The following is a 15,758-nucleotide window of genomic DNA, read 5'->3' on the forward strand; positions in this document are numbered from 1 at the left end:
ATGCTACCTGCCTGCCCTGCCATGCCGAGTGGCACCGAGCAAAGTCCAGTCAGAGTGTCATGTACTGCACTTATGTTGCAGTGCAGCCTGCTTGACCACAGCCCTGCTGCGGACGCACCTGCCACCATTGCACCCTCACTGGTGCATGATTGGATTGAGAAAAGTCCCTGAGAACACTGCCCCGTCTGCTGCTGTGCGGGTGGTCCAGGTGATCACACTGCCTTACAGTCTTGCTATTGCACAGCCTGTTTGATGGCCATTTAGTCGACACTATGGACCGTGCTGTGTGACACGAGTCACACTGCAGCCTCCAAGCCCACCCATCAGTGCAGTTGACTGCTGTGCACATGCCTGCTCTACCTGAGGTTTCTATATTCAGTGCTAGGGGCACCCCATGCCTTGCTTCCATTGTAGCCAGCCCCTGCAGTCAACCGTGCCACAGCCCTACTGTCACAAATTGCTGCACCCAATGTAATTGTTGGCATGCCAAATATTGCAGCCACAGACTCATGAATGACAAAACTGTCTTAGACAATGGCAGGGTAAATCATTGTCTTTGCAGTAGTTACTCATTAGAGTGGAACATTTGCTCTGTTTTGCAATATTGCATTAGCAACCTTATCCCTAATCCATAGAAGAATGCCCATCACACATGCACACAGGGAGAGAGTGGTGCAGGGGAAGGTGGTAGTGAAGATCATTTCAAAACTTTGCAACAGTGTGTTGACACACTGGTGCGTAAAACTTTTGACTTAGAGGAGAGATTAGAGTAGTTTTACATGTTAAAGGAAAATGTGGAGACTCAGGCTACTGCTGTGGGGCCCAGAGAAACTGAAAGTAAGACTGCTGCTGTCCCAGAGTTTAGTATAGTGAGCAGCTTCCCTGCTTTTATTGTCATTCCTTCTTTCTGAGGGAACTCTCCAAAATTTCTACAAAATACCTGTGATGTTTGTCACATGTGCTTGTGGCTGGAGGATTTGCTGTTAAATGTGGCATGCTTAAACTTTTCAGGTGGTGTGCTTACCTATGTAGAGTCACTTGATGCACTGAAGCATGCCAAAAAGGCTGAAATTCTTGCATGGATGTTAACAGAGAAGAACACAGACAAGAGAATCATCAGTTATTATTGCAATAAGCTAGACGCTCTTCAGCAGAGGCTGTGGAAAGATTTTGAGGCAGACAACAGAATCCAGATGATTTCATGTTGTGTCTATTATATTTTGGGAAGAGACGCAACACATAATGATGTCTTACTAGAAGAAGCTGAAGTTTGGTCAGTCATTATATTTACCTAAAATATCAGTCATAAAATCAGTGGTGAAATGAAAGTTACATCACTCTTCCCTTTAAATGAAGCAGTCCATTCAGTGCCACTGCACAAGGAATCAGGCTTTTGGATGGGTCATACTGCCAATGTTGAGCCCCCTACTGCCACCATTGCTAAGAAATTGATCATTTGGGTGCTGACTGCCCTCAGTCACAAATTAGAGCAAATTATGCCTAGGACAGCTATCAGAAAATAAGGACCGTAGGAGAGCAAATCAAGAAAACAATAGGGGAGCAGTAGCAGCCATCTCTCTGTATTCCCAGTAAGATTCTTAAACCCTGTTAAATTTAGTGGCCTAAAAGAAGTGGCAGACATGATTGTATTGGGAAAGATGCAAAGATGAAAAGTGAGAATTTTGGTTCATAATGGTGCTCAAGTGCATAGTATTCTTATCCCCTGGTGATAAGCAGGTATTAAAGCCTTCCCACTATAGCATCAGTAGTTTAGGGGCTGAAATAATTAAGCATGTAGGAACTTGGTATGTCATATAGGCAACCGATGGGAGGGCATATGGATTTGAGGTGGCATCTTTGATGAGGCAAGGGCAGGGAGGATTTTGATGTCATTCTGAGGAATGACTTTCTTCACTGTTATCAGGTTGTGATTGACTAGCAGTCACTAACTGTCTGATATGGAGAATTAATTCACCATTTTTCCAGTGACAGCACTACATAGATGAGAGAAACAATAGAAAACAAGTCTGTTCCTTGAGTGACTACTGAACCATGTATCTTGGTGTTAAAAGCCATAACTCCTGTAACTATATGTGGTGCTATTGGAAGGGTTCTCTGAATGACAGCCAAAAGGAACTACTTTTCTGGTCAACCTGCTCAGCCAGAATGAGATTCTTGACAGTCTTCAGGTTCATGTTGAATGAGGCCTTTGTAGCGTGGAAACTGTGAATAGAAAAATGTGTATCCCAATTTGCCTAGAGAGAGATTTTCTTATAACACATGAAATTATGATGGCTAGTATACAAGAGATGGAAAGAGAAAAATTCCAAAGGGATAGTAAACAGAGTCATTCCCATGAGAGAAGTTTATACAATCCCACCACTCGTTAGGTACTATTTGCAGGAGAACTTGTCCCATTTGTCTGAATCAAACTGAAGTATCCAGTATTGGAAGAGGTAGCTTGGTTGCTATCTACGGATCTAGTCTACCACAAAATGCTGACTGGAAATGCTAGGCTAATAGCACAAAAACTCTACTAAATATCATATCACTTTTAATCAGTTGTGAAAGAAAGTATTCAGCAACCACTTGATACTGGAATCATACAAGCTTACTCTAGTCCCCAGGCCTCACCTACTGTACTCATTCCCAAATGTCAGTTAATGGTGATAATTCCTATCACCAGTAAATAAAGTCATCACCTATCTACTACCTCATATGGCCAATACTTTTAATAGGTGGGGGAATTTCAAATATTTTACTATCCTGAATGTGAAATCAGGCTATTGTCAGATTCCTATTGTGCCCCAGGGTAGGCTGAAAACTGCTTTTGTAATGTCCCCTACACTATACAAATTTTTGAGCATGCCTTTGATTTACAAAATGTGTGCTCCAAATTTCAGTGATTTGCTGATTTGTTGTTAAGGTGTGTTGCTAGTGAATCCATATGAAAAAATTGATTTTTTGTTTTTCGTCTTAAAACAATGTTTAGTGTTTTTTGAATAATATGGTAGTTAAAAAATTGAATTGGACATTGGGAAGTTGTTTAAAAACCAACTCAATGATCTTGTGCAGCCACACGTTTCCTCTGCTTTCACACATCAGATGTTGTCATTGGACACCTGTTTGAGCAAAGAATACTATGCAACCATTTTTTGAGTTGGTGGCCCTGTTACAGGATACACTTTGTGTTGCTATTGCATTTTCTCTTATGTATTTTTGGTTTCCAAGTGTTGATTTGCTTATAAACTTGTGTGTAGTTTGAGTTGTTACTAATCTGATATTCGTGGAGGTTATAATGCCTCCAGAAAACTGTTTTGGTAGTGGAAAATGTAAGTTTTATGGCAATTTGTTTATTGTGCCTGATTGCAGATACTGTGTAAGTACAATTACAAACTGACTGGATGTTAGGTTGACAGGAAAACATGTGCAACTAGTGAAGTTTGTGTTCACCATCACTCCCTGCCATTTGCAGCTTTAGATGCAATGAAGCCTATATACAGGGGCCTGTGTAACAGTTAAATCTTGTCATGGTACTTACAGAGAAAGACAAAAAATGTGAATGAATGTTGAACCAATTGATATTGCCTGCCAAAAACAGTGTTTGTTGGATTCAGAACTATGAAATTAGGTTTGTTGAATGCCATAATTTGTTTTAAAGATGATGCAAGTAGCATGTATCAAGTTCTAGAGTTGCTAGAAATATATTATGGGCTCAATATGAGACAATCACTGGTGGCAATTGATTCCATGAGAGTGGCTGCAGCTGAAAAGTGGAGCCTTGAGATAACTAAAGTTATTAGGATACCAAGGAGGAAAACAAAAAGAAGGAGAGAAAATGAAAACATGTAAACCAATAAGATTATGCAATGGGAATGTGTTAGCAACAACAGACTGTGTCTTAGATCAAATATAGCTTTGAATTGAATTTTCCAAGAATTAAAACGTCTGACATGTTTATTTTGCACTCAAAAACCTATTTGAGGTAACAATCTGAAAATTTTTGGATATTTCAGGATATTATTTGGAATGAAGTAGACTACAGACATTAACATACTATCAACAGCAAGAAAATAAATACTGATTAATTATTTAAAAAAGCAACCTTGATTTTGATTATCAGATGTAAATATTTCTAGAATAATAACTTGAGACTGAAATGACATTATTGTAGTCCGCTTTTTAGACAGACACATTGTTAATGTGCACTTACAATTTCAAGCCCCTAAGTGAAATAGTCATTCAATGCATAGCTTCCAAGTATGAACCGGCAAATAAAAAAGGTAATTTTCTGATCTTCACAAAAATATTGTAATAAAGTCAATGTGATGACTAATGTGATTAATTTTACGTCAAAATGTTCAGCAAGAAATACTCAAATTGTCCTACAAGTTTCATTCTACTAAGAGTTCACTTTTTTTTATTTATTTTTTTATTAGAGTAGTGTAAACTTTAGTTATTTAGGCATTCACAGACAAGTCACCTTAAGGGGTTCAAAGCCAGTTATGTGCTTGGTTTATTTAGATGATATTACTGTATTTTATGAAAGATGGAAAAACAGGCCAAATGACTAAGAGGCATATTGTCACAACTGCAAGAGGTACATTTGAGACTGAAGTTTTAGAAATGTTCTTTTGCAGAATTGCAGGTTCAGTACTTTGGTTATATTACCAGTTTTGCTGGATTAAAACCAAATCTGCAGTTAACGGAAGCAGTAGACAATTTTTCTGTGCCCACCAACATAAAGAAATTACAGAATTTTATCGGTCTAGTAAATTATTATCATCATTTTGTCAATAATTATGCTACAGTAACCAAAGCCTTAATGAAATTGTTCAAAAAAGCCATAAATTTGGGTGGATTATGGAATACAAGACTCCAGTGCAACAGGTAAAAGATGTCTTAACAAGTTCTTCCTTGCTGATACACCTTTATTTTGGGAATCTACTCCCAGGGCCTTGTTTTGATTTAAGCCTTTCAATGCTTTGTCAGATTCTTCATGCAGTATCATATCTCCCTTCTCATCTTCCTCTGCGTCCTCTTCCCTTTCCACAATATTGCCCTCAAATTCAGCTCCCTTGTACAGACCCTCAATATACTCCTTCCACCTTTCTGCTTTCCCTTCTTTGCTTAGGACTGGTTTTCCATATCAGCTCTTGATATTCATACAGTTAGTTCTCTTTTCTCCAAAGGTCTCTTTAATTTTCCTGTAGGCAGTATCTATCTCACCCATAGTGATATAGGCTTCTACATCCTTACATTTGTCCTATAACGATTACTGCTTACTGAGCGAATATGATTATGAAATGTGTCATTAGCTGGGGAAGCTTCATCAAAAAGCAGATGGTTTAAGTAGGAAGGTCTGTGTATTGCAAGCACATGAAGTGCTTATTGCAGAACTGAAAGCAGCTCAGAGACAGGATTGAGAATATCAGCAGTATGCCACCCTCTCCAATGTTATACCCAATGATGATGTTATTTACCACAAAACCCCACTTGGGATCCACTTAGTGACACCCAGAGTGCTTCAACAATGGCTAATATCCAGTGTTATGATAGCATGCAAGCCTGCCATAGAAGAAAATTTGTCACTAATGCATGAACTGTCACATACTACTGATGGAAAAATCATGGCCTGATGAGAATCATATGTGCTTGCCTTCTGTGTGCCAAAAGAGCACAGCAAATGTGAGCACAGATTCTGCTGCAAACTTTTTCAGAAGCTTCTATGCCCTTTAAGATTGCAGCATTAGATGCTATGAGACCCTTCCCACAGAAACAACAAGAGAATAAATAAATTCTATCATTTATTTATATTTTTTAGCAGTGCCTCATTTTGGTAATATTTGCTGATATGGTGGTAGAAACCATAGTAAAGGCCTTTTTGAATCACTTAGTATTATCGTTCGAAGTTCCGACACCATTCTGAAGGAACAAGGAACATGTTTTACGTATGCCTTATTTTTACATGTGTGCAAGTTGTTGAGGATTAAGACATAGAGAACCACACCCATCCAACTTAAAGCCAATCCCCATGTATAATGTGTTTGTAAGACTATTGTGAAGATGTTATCTTATTATGTAAATAACACATATAAATACTGGGATCAATATCTGCCATACATATTGTCTACTTATAACAGCAGAATTCACAAACCAATGGAATATGCACCTGTGAGGTAGTATATGGATGCCTAATGAGCTTTCCCTTTGAATTCAGTAAGTTACCACCAAGTGTTGCTTTGAACAAAGTGGAATGTTTAGCCCAGCTGCTTCAGATGATTTGGAGGAATGTCTAGAAAAGTGATTTCAAAGCAGCAAGGAGACATATTCAGAGAAACAACTAAGGTGTAGTGTTACCATCCTACTGACAGGGAGATGATGTTCTGTTGTGAAACCTGCCAATGAAAAAAAAGTAAAAAAAAAAAAAAACCTAAATAGCTTTTTCCACCCAATGAAAGGCCGTATCAAATGACATATTTGACATATCCAGTGAATGTTGAAATGCAGTTGACTGACTGCTCTGTGGCTATCCGTTTCAATAGACTGAAACCTAATCACAGGGCCACCATGAGACAAGTCCATTGTTTTGATTCAATTCAATTCAATTTGTTATCATCCATTTTATCATATACATGATATAGAAATTCTCATATAGAAAAAGAGAGAGAGAGAGAGAGAGAGAGAGAGAGAGAGAGAGAGAGAGAGAGAGAGAGAGAGAGAGAGAGAGAGAGAGAGAGAGAACATGATTTATATTTTTAACAATTAAGGGAAATAACGTGTTCTTAATTGCACTTTACACATCTTGTCTTATTTTTACGTGGAAGATGAAAAAAAATGCACAGTTTATACAAAAATATTAGTTAATGGAAATAACATTTTCTTAATTACACTTCAATATTTTCTTAATTACACTTTACATATTTTGTCTTCTTTTTACATGCAAGTTGGGAAAAACGAAGGTTTATGCAGAACAATCAAAAGATGAGCACTATCTGTTTAGATAGCAAAGAAATTCATAAACATTATAGAAACTTTGACCTAATAAGAGCATCTTTAATTCTTTTTCAAATATATGTAAGTTTTTTATGCTATTCATTTCTTTTGGCAAGGCACTGAACATTAATTTGGGTAGATACATCACACTATTTTGGCACAGGAACTTTGAATGTATGTTTCTATGGAAATCATGCCTGTTTCTGGTTTGATAATCATGTACTTCACTGTTTAGAGAAGAGAATTCTTGATTTGCCTTCAGGAAACATACTGATTCATAGATGAATAAACTACGGAGGTTCAAAATTTTCAACTCCTTAAAGAGTCCTCTACAGGGATCTTTGTAGGAAACACCCTTCAGAATATGAATAGCTCTCTTTTGGAGCTTAAGACAATACCATATCTTAGATTACTATGTATGTAAGAATAGTAAGCTCATAGTACTGTTTCAGAATTGCAGTTTTCTTTAAGTTTTCTTAATATATAACAGCATTTACTAAGCTTTTTATTCAATATGTTTTCCCCATCTCAAGTTATTGTCCAGCCATACACCAAAAATTTTGTATAACAAGTTTGTTTTGTCTGACATTTCCCAATCTCAACTCTTATATTATTTTTTACTTTGTTCCTTATGTGCCTAAAAATCATCCAAGTGTTTTTTTGTCATTTATAATTAAGTAATTGTCCTTGAACCATTCAGCTACTTCATTTATTGTTGAAGTTAAGGTTTCTTGTAGGTCAGCTTCACTAATTCCCTTGATAAGAAGGCTCATATCTTCTGCAAAAAGTGCTGATTTTGCTCTTGTTGGATGGTTAGGAAAATCATTAATAAAATGTAAGAAGAGCAGAGAGCCTAGAACAGAGCCCTGGGGTACACCACAGTTGACTTTCAGATATGTTGAGTAATATTTTGTGCCATTATGTATTATTTCAACACTTTGATATCTGTTGCACAGATACAATTGAAACCAGCTGTACACTTTTCCACATACTCCATAGAAATACAGTTTCTCTATCAAAATATCATTGCTGATGAGGTCAAATGCCTTGTATAGATCTAAAAATATTACAAATTTTAAGTCCGCATTATCCATTGCAGTTAAAACCTATTCCAAGTAGTGATATACAGCTGTTTCTGTAGACCTGTTTTTCTTGAACCCATTCTGTGCATTGGTTAGAATTTTGCATTTGTTAAGGAAACTCAACAGTTTCTGTGCTGCCACCTGGCCGAGCCAACGCATGTAGATGCCAAGACTACCACCTGAGACATGAGTATGGCCTTCTTTTTGTGCATGAACTTATTACATGGAGAGCTTATGGTCTCCTAATGACATGTATTCAGTTGTGAGACTTTACCCTGAGCAGTTCAGTGATTTCCAGTTGCTAACACATTCATTAGGAAGTTCTGAAATTGAAGTGTGAGTTCTAGGTTTAGTTTTATTGCAGTAAATTGTCCACTGTTGGGCTGTGCATAAATGAACAAAATGTTGTTAAAATTAAACCTAATATTCAATAAGAAGGTTGGAACATTTTCATTGTTTAAATGTATTTTGATCATGGTTTGTTTTTATGTGGGAAACTTTGGTCATAAGCACAAAGTGCATTTACCTTGGTACCACACATTACTTTTTGTGATACTTATGTCTACCTTTTGTCTTTGTGAAGCGTCACCATAAAGTTCTGTTGATTGTTTACAACTTCTTTATATATCAACCCCATTGCAAAGATGGATGGCTATGAGCCAGGAAGGTGCAAGCAGGTGATGGATGTGAGATGATATCCTATGATGATGATGATTAGTGTTTTAGGGCGCACAACAACGAGGTTATCAGCGCCCGATGATATCCTATGAGGATTCACAGAAAAGCAGCTGTAGAGGTAATAAGTTCTCTACTGAAGCAACTGTGCTGCATAATATACCTGGTCAGTGACCAGCTGGCCAATGAATTCTATGGGGCCGGCTGCTTGCACACCCCATGATGCTGACATGGATCCTCCACTGAATGGCAACAACTATGTTGCACAAGGCAGCACAAATCCTGGGCCAGCAGTGTGCACTTGATGATGGTGTCTCTGCTATGTCCCCAGGCAGTTCATCATAGTGATGGATGGCCATCATGATAATATGCCCATCCTACAATGGTGGAAGACAGGTGACGTGCATGGGGTGTGACCCATTGCCCCTGGGCAGCAGACGGCCATGCTGCTGGAGTCGACCTGGGATGGCCAACTGTGCTGTAACACTAAGGCTGGGTGGGGAGGTGGGGGGGGGGGGGGGGTGAGAGGGGAGGAGGTGGGGGGGATAGGGGAAGGGGGAAGTTGGGAGGGTGAGAGGGGAACCTAGTTCATAGAGTTGTTTCCGTGTCGTGACCTCAAATCTGACTTCTACTGGCGGGTCCATGTGGCAACCTCATCCAGCATCTTGGCAGGGCTTCAACAGAGAATAATTTCATTACAAAATGTTTAGTACTTACAGGCAACATCGGGCTTCTTGTTATGCATATCACCACTATCAGTAATGTATCTTAAAACACTACTGCCACTGTCAGTTAGGAAATCTACCTTGTCCTTTGCTGCACAAGTCTGCACAGCACCATTGCATTCACTGTTTCAGCAAGCATCACCCTTGCTGAATTATTAAAGTGACAACATCCCACACTCACTTGATGTCAGCACTGCTGCAGTCAATACAACATTCAGGCTAATGCTAATATGCCCATATATGGTTGGTACCCTACATTACCCATTTCAATGAACAACACCTGCTCCCCAGAGTCAACCCTAAAACCAGTTTCATATGTTTTGTATTACTCTACGTGTTTGTAAACAGAGAAATTTATAAAAAAAGACAACTGACAGCTTTCCCATTTGTGTTAGATAGCACATCATATCTTGCTATGCTGCTTATTTTATCTTTATCTATGTGTCTATTTATTAGCCTTGTTTTGTGCATCTGGAAATTTTAACTCCATTGCTAGTCCCATTGCTCCCATTTCTCTTAACCCTTAATTTACATTTTTCCACATCCACAGTACAATGTTACAGTCTGACTCTCCCTCTTAGGCCCTATGGATCCATTCTACTGGAATCGTGACTATTGATCGTTTACATTGACCGTCGGCTCTCTGTCTCAAAAGAATAAATGCTATGCACAGCAGATTTAGAGCCTCTGTGGCACTTGGTATTGTGGCACTAAAAATAACTGTCCTGCACTGTTGTTCTTCTCTTGACTGCTCTATGTGCTGCATTAACTGTTGAGGTTATACAGCTTGATTTAGAAATGTTATATTCAGTGCTGGCAATAATTCCAAAGGTACATCTGGCCAATACAACTGTTCCTGTGAGATGTTCACTTGTGTGATTCCTATAATCATGGTTGGCAGATGAAAGGTTGCAATGTCATGTAGTCCTATTGATTAGTAACCCATTTCCCTTAAGTTCAGTCCATCTGATCTCTGTGAGCTCCCATTGCTCATAAAAATCCACCACTATTACTATGTCATCACGTTGTTGTTGTGGTCTTCAGTCCAGAGACTGGCTTGGTGCAGCTCTCCATGCTACTCTATCCAGTGCAAGCTTCTTCATCTCCCTGAACCTGCTGCACCCTTCATCCTTCTGCATCTGCTTAGTGTAGTCACCTCTTGGTCTCCCTCTATGATTTTTACCCTCCGTGCTTCCCTACAATACTAAATTGATGATCCCTTGATGCCTCAGAATGTGTCCTACCAACCGATCCCTTCTTCTAGTCAAGTGCACAAATTCCAATTTTCCCCAGTTCTATTCAGTACCCCCTTATTAGTTATGTGATCTACCCATCTAATCTTCAGCATTCTTCTGTAGCACCACATTTCAAAAACTTCTATTCTCTTCTTGTCTAAACTATTTATTGTCCATGTTTCACTTCCATACATGGCTAAACTCCACACAAATACTTTCAGAAAGACTTCCTGACACTGAAATCTATACTCAATCTTAACAAATTTCTCTTCTTCAGAAACACTTTCCTTACCATTGCCAGTTTACATTTAATATCCTCTCTACTTCAACCATCGTCAGTTATTTTGAGACCCAAATAGCAAAACTCATCTACTACTTTAAGTGTCTCATTTCGTTATCTAATTCCCTCAACATCACCTGATTTAATTTGACTACATTCCATTATCCTCATTTTGCTTTTGCTGATGTTCATCTTACATCCTCCTTTCAAGTCACTGTCCATTTTGTTCAGCCAGTCTTCCAGGTCCTTTGCTGTCTCTGACAGAATTACAATGTCATCAGCAAACCTCATAGTTTGTATTTCTTCTCCATGGATTTTAGTTCCTACTCTGAATTTTTCTTTTGTTTCCTTTATTGCTTGCTCAATATATAGATTGAATAACATTGGGGGTAGGTTACAACTCTGTCTCACTCCCTTCCCAACCACTGCTTCCCTTTCATGCCCCTCGACTCTTATAACTGCCATCTGGTTTCTGTACAAATTTTAAATAGCCTTTTGCTTCCTGTATTTTACCCCTGCCACCTTCAGAATTGGAAAGAGAGTATTCCTGTCAACATTGTCAAAAGCTTTCTCTAAGTCTACAAATGCTAGAAATGTAGGTTTGCCTTTCCTTAATCTATCTTCTAAGATAAGTCATAGGGTCAGTATTGCCTCATGTGTTCCAGCATTTCTACAGAATCCAAACTGATCTTCCCCAAGGTCAGCTTCTATCACTTTTTCCATTCTTCTGTAAAGAATTCGTGTTAGTATTTTGCAGCCATGACTTATTAAATTGATATTTCGGTAATTTTCACACCTGTCAATGCCTACTTTCTTTGGGGGTTGGAATTATTATATTCTTCTTGAAGTCTGAGGGTATTTTGCCTGTCTCATACATCTTGCTCGCCAGATTTTTGTCAGGGCTGGCTCTCCCAAGGCTATCAGTAGTTCTAACTGAATGTTGTCCACTCCCGGGGCCTTGTTTTGACTTAGATCTTTCAGTGCTCTGTCAAACTCTTCACACAGTATCATATCTCGCATTTCATCTTCATCTACATGCTCTTCCATTTCCATAAAATTGTCCTCGTGTACATCGGCCTCTATATACTCCTTCCACCTTTCTGCTTTCCCTTCTTTGCTTAGAACTGGGTTTCCACCTGAGCTCTTGATATTCATACAAGTGGTTCTCTTTTCTCCAAAGGTCTCTTTAATTTTCCTGTAGGCAGTATCAATCTTACCCCTAGTGATATATACCTTTACATCCTTACATTTGTCCTCTAGCCATCCCTGCTTAGCCATTTTGCACTTCCTGTGGATCTCATTTTTTTAAATTCAATATTTCTTCTGTTATTCAAGGATTTCTACTACCCCCTCTTCTTTTTACCTACTTGATCCTCTGCTGCCTGCACTATTTCATCTCTCAAAGCTACCCATTCTTCATCTACTGTATTTCTTTCCCCCAGTCTTCTCAATCATTCCCTAATGCTCTCCCTGAAACTTTCTACAAACTCAGGTTCTGTCAGTTTATCCAGGTCCCATTTCTTTAAATTCCCACTTTTTGCAGTTTCTTTACTTTTAATCTACAGTTCATAACCAATAGATTGTGGTCAGAGTCCACATGTGCCCGTGGGAATGTCTTACAATTTAAAACCTGGTTCCTAAATCTAAATTATATAATCTATCTGAAACCTTCCAGTGTCTCCAGGCCTCTTCCCTGTATACAGCCTTCTTTCATGATTCTTGAACCAAGTGTTAGCTATGATTAAGTTATGCTCTGTGCAAAATTCTACCAGGTGTCTTCCTCTTTCATTCCTTACTCTCATTCCATATTCACCTAGTACATTTCCTTCTCTTCCTTTTCCTGCTATTGAATTCCAGTCACCCATGACTATTAAATTTTTGTCTCCCTTCACTACCTGAATAATTCCTTTTATCTCATCATACATTTCATCAGTCTCTTCATCATCTTCGGAGCTAGTTGGCTTATAAACTTGTACCACTGCGGTGGGCGTGAGCTTCATGTCTACCTTGGCCACAGTAATGCATTCACAATGTTGTTTGTAGTAGCATGCCCGCACTCCTATTTTTTTTATTCATTATTAATCCTACTCCTGCATTAACCCTATTTGATTTTATATTTAATACCCTGTAGTCACCTGACAAGAGGAAGTCTTGTTCCTCCTGCCACCGAACTTCACTAATTCCCACTATATCTAACTTTAACCTGTCCATTTCCCTTTTTAAATTTTCTAACCTACCTGCCCGATTAAGGGATCTGACATTCCACACTTAGATCTGTACAATTCCAGCTTTCTTTCTCCTGATAATGATGTCCTCATAAGTGGAGTAAATCCAATGAAAACCTGCTTGCTGGAAATGCAGTTTGGATTCCATGATATCCCTCAGACAAGTCTCTCATGTCTGCCTAAGAACAACTGTACTTTGCATGTGCTCAGGCTTGTTTTTATTCTGCTGGTCAGATGCACTATAATCCCTCCTTTGACAATGTTGTAACTCCTCCATCATTATTGGATGCCTGCTACCATCTTCTGAAATTAATAATATTCTGTGAATACTCACCTGTACGAATTTTCCATGAACTCCCCACTTTACTGTGCATGTCTTCTTGTTACTGGGAATCAAATTAGAATATACAATGGTGCTCAGTCAGTTTCCACCTCTACCGATGCTACATAGTAGTAGAAGGTTAACTTTTGTTAACTGTGTTGCATGATCAGGCATAACTCAGGTGATATCTTGCTCTGTGCTTTCTCTAACCATGACAAGTACTGTTCAGGTGAAAACATGAAACACTGCTATGACTTCCATTCCTTCCAGTCTGGCCCTCAATTATTTCAACCTGATGACAGGGTCTAATATCACCCTTCCTCACTCCTCAGATGGCTGCTGCAATAGCAAGCCCATTCACAAACAATAACAATAATACACTCCTGGAAATGGAAAAAAGAACACATTGACACCGGTGTGTCAGACCCACCATACTTGCTCCGGACACTGCGAGAGGGCTGTACAAGCAATGATCACACGCACGGCACAGCGGACACACCAGGAACCGCGGTGTTGGCCGTCGAATGGCGCTAGCTGCGCAGCATTTGTGCACTGCCGCCGTCAGTGTCAGCCAGTTTGCCGTGGCATACGGAGCTCCATCGCAGTCTTTAACACTGGTAGCATGCCGCGACAGCGTGGACGTGAACCGTATGTGCAGTTGACGGACTTTGAGCGAGGGCGTATAGTGGGCATGCGGGAGGCCGGGTGGACATACCGCCGAATTGCTCAACACGTGGGGCGTGAGGTCTCCACAGTACATCGATGTTGTCGCCAGTGGTCGGCGGAAGGTGCACGTGCCCGTCGACCTGGGACCGGACCGCAGCGACGCACGGATGCACGCCAAGACCGTAGGATCCTACGCAGTGCCGTAGGGGACCGCACCGCCACTTCCCAGCAAATTAGGGACACTGTTGCTCCTGGGGTATCGGCGAGGACCATTCGCAACCGTCTCCATGAAGCTGGGCTACGGTCCCTCACACCGTTAGGCCGTCTTCCGCTCACGCCCCAACATCGTGCAGCCCGCCTCCAGTGGTGTCGCAACAGGCGTGAATGGAGGGACGAATGGAGACGTGTCATCTTCAGCGATGAGAGTCGCTTCTGCCTTGGTGCCAATGATGGTCGTATGCGTGTTTGGCGCCATGCAGGTGAGCGCCACAATCAGGACTGCATACGACCGAGGCACACAGGGCCAACACCCGGCATCATGGTGTGGGGAGCGATCTCCTACACTGGCCGTACACCACTGGTGATCGTCGAGGGGACACTGAATAGTGCACGGTACATCCAAACCGTCATCGAACCCATCGTTCTACCATTCCTAGACCGGCAAGGGAACTTGCTGTTCCAACAGGACAATGCACGTCCGCATGTATCCCGTGCCACCCAACGTGCTCTAGAAGGTGTAAGTCAACTACCCTGGCCAGCAAGATCTCCGGATCTGTCCCCCATTGAGCATGTTTGGGACTGGATGAAGCGTCGTCTCACGCGGTCTGCACGTCCAGCACGAACGCTGGTCCAACTGAGGCGCCAGGTGGAAATGGCATGGCAAGCCGTTCCACAGGACTACATCCAGCATCTCTACGATCGTCTCCATGGGAGAATAGCAGCCTGCATTGCTGCGAAAGGTGGATATGCACTGTACTAGTGCCGACATTGTGCATGCTCTGTTGCCTGTGTCTATGTGCCTGTGGTTCTGTCAGTGTGATCATGTGATGTATCTGACCCCAAGAATGTGTCAATAAAGTTTCCCCTTCCTGGGACAATGAATTCACGGTGTTCTTATTTCAATTTCCAGGAGTGTAGAAAAGCCATACATTGTTCAATACAATCCTACACATATGTAAACATAAAAAAAGCAATCCTTGACCAACACCCTGCATTTTCTTGATCTTAACTAATACCATACTTCATGCACAGGCTCAATCATGTCTTCTTGTTGCTTCCTCTGATTCCTTGCCGGCCGGAGTGGCCGAGCAGTTCTAGGTGCTACAGTCTGGAACCGCGCGACCGCTACAGTCGCAGGTTTGAATCCTGCCTTGGGCATGGATGTGTGTGATGTCCTTAGGTTAGTTAGGTTTAAGTAGTACTAAGTTTTAGGGGACTGATGACCTCCAGAGTTAAGTCCCATAGTGCTAAGAGCCATTTGAACCATCTGATTCCTTCTCCCCATGTTTTTCATTGGCTCTGGCCTTGAAACTCCTGGGATCAACTCTGGACT

General features: G+C 40.6%; 1 protein-coding gene across 1 annotated transcript in view; it reads left to right on the forward strand.

Moving 5' to 3' along the window:
* LOC124556420 (solute carrier family 22 member 7-like) overlaps window positions 1–15,758 on the forward strand; it is a 167,568-nt gene that overhangs the window by 117,233 nt on the left and 34,577 nt on the right. The gene's annotated exons all lie outside the window — the stretch shown is intronic.

This window comes from Schistocerca americana, chromosome X (genome assembly GCF_021461395.2).
Source record: "Schistocerca americana isolate TAMUIC-IGC-003095 chromosome X, iqSchAmer2.1, whole genome shotgun sequence".
In the NCBI taxonomy this organism is placed as follows: domain Eukaryota; kingdom Metazoa; phylum Arthropoda; class Insecta; order Orthoptera; family Acrididae; genus Schistocerca; species Schistocerca americana.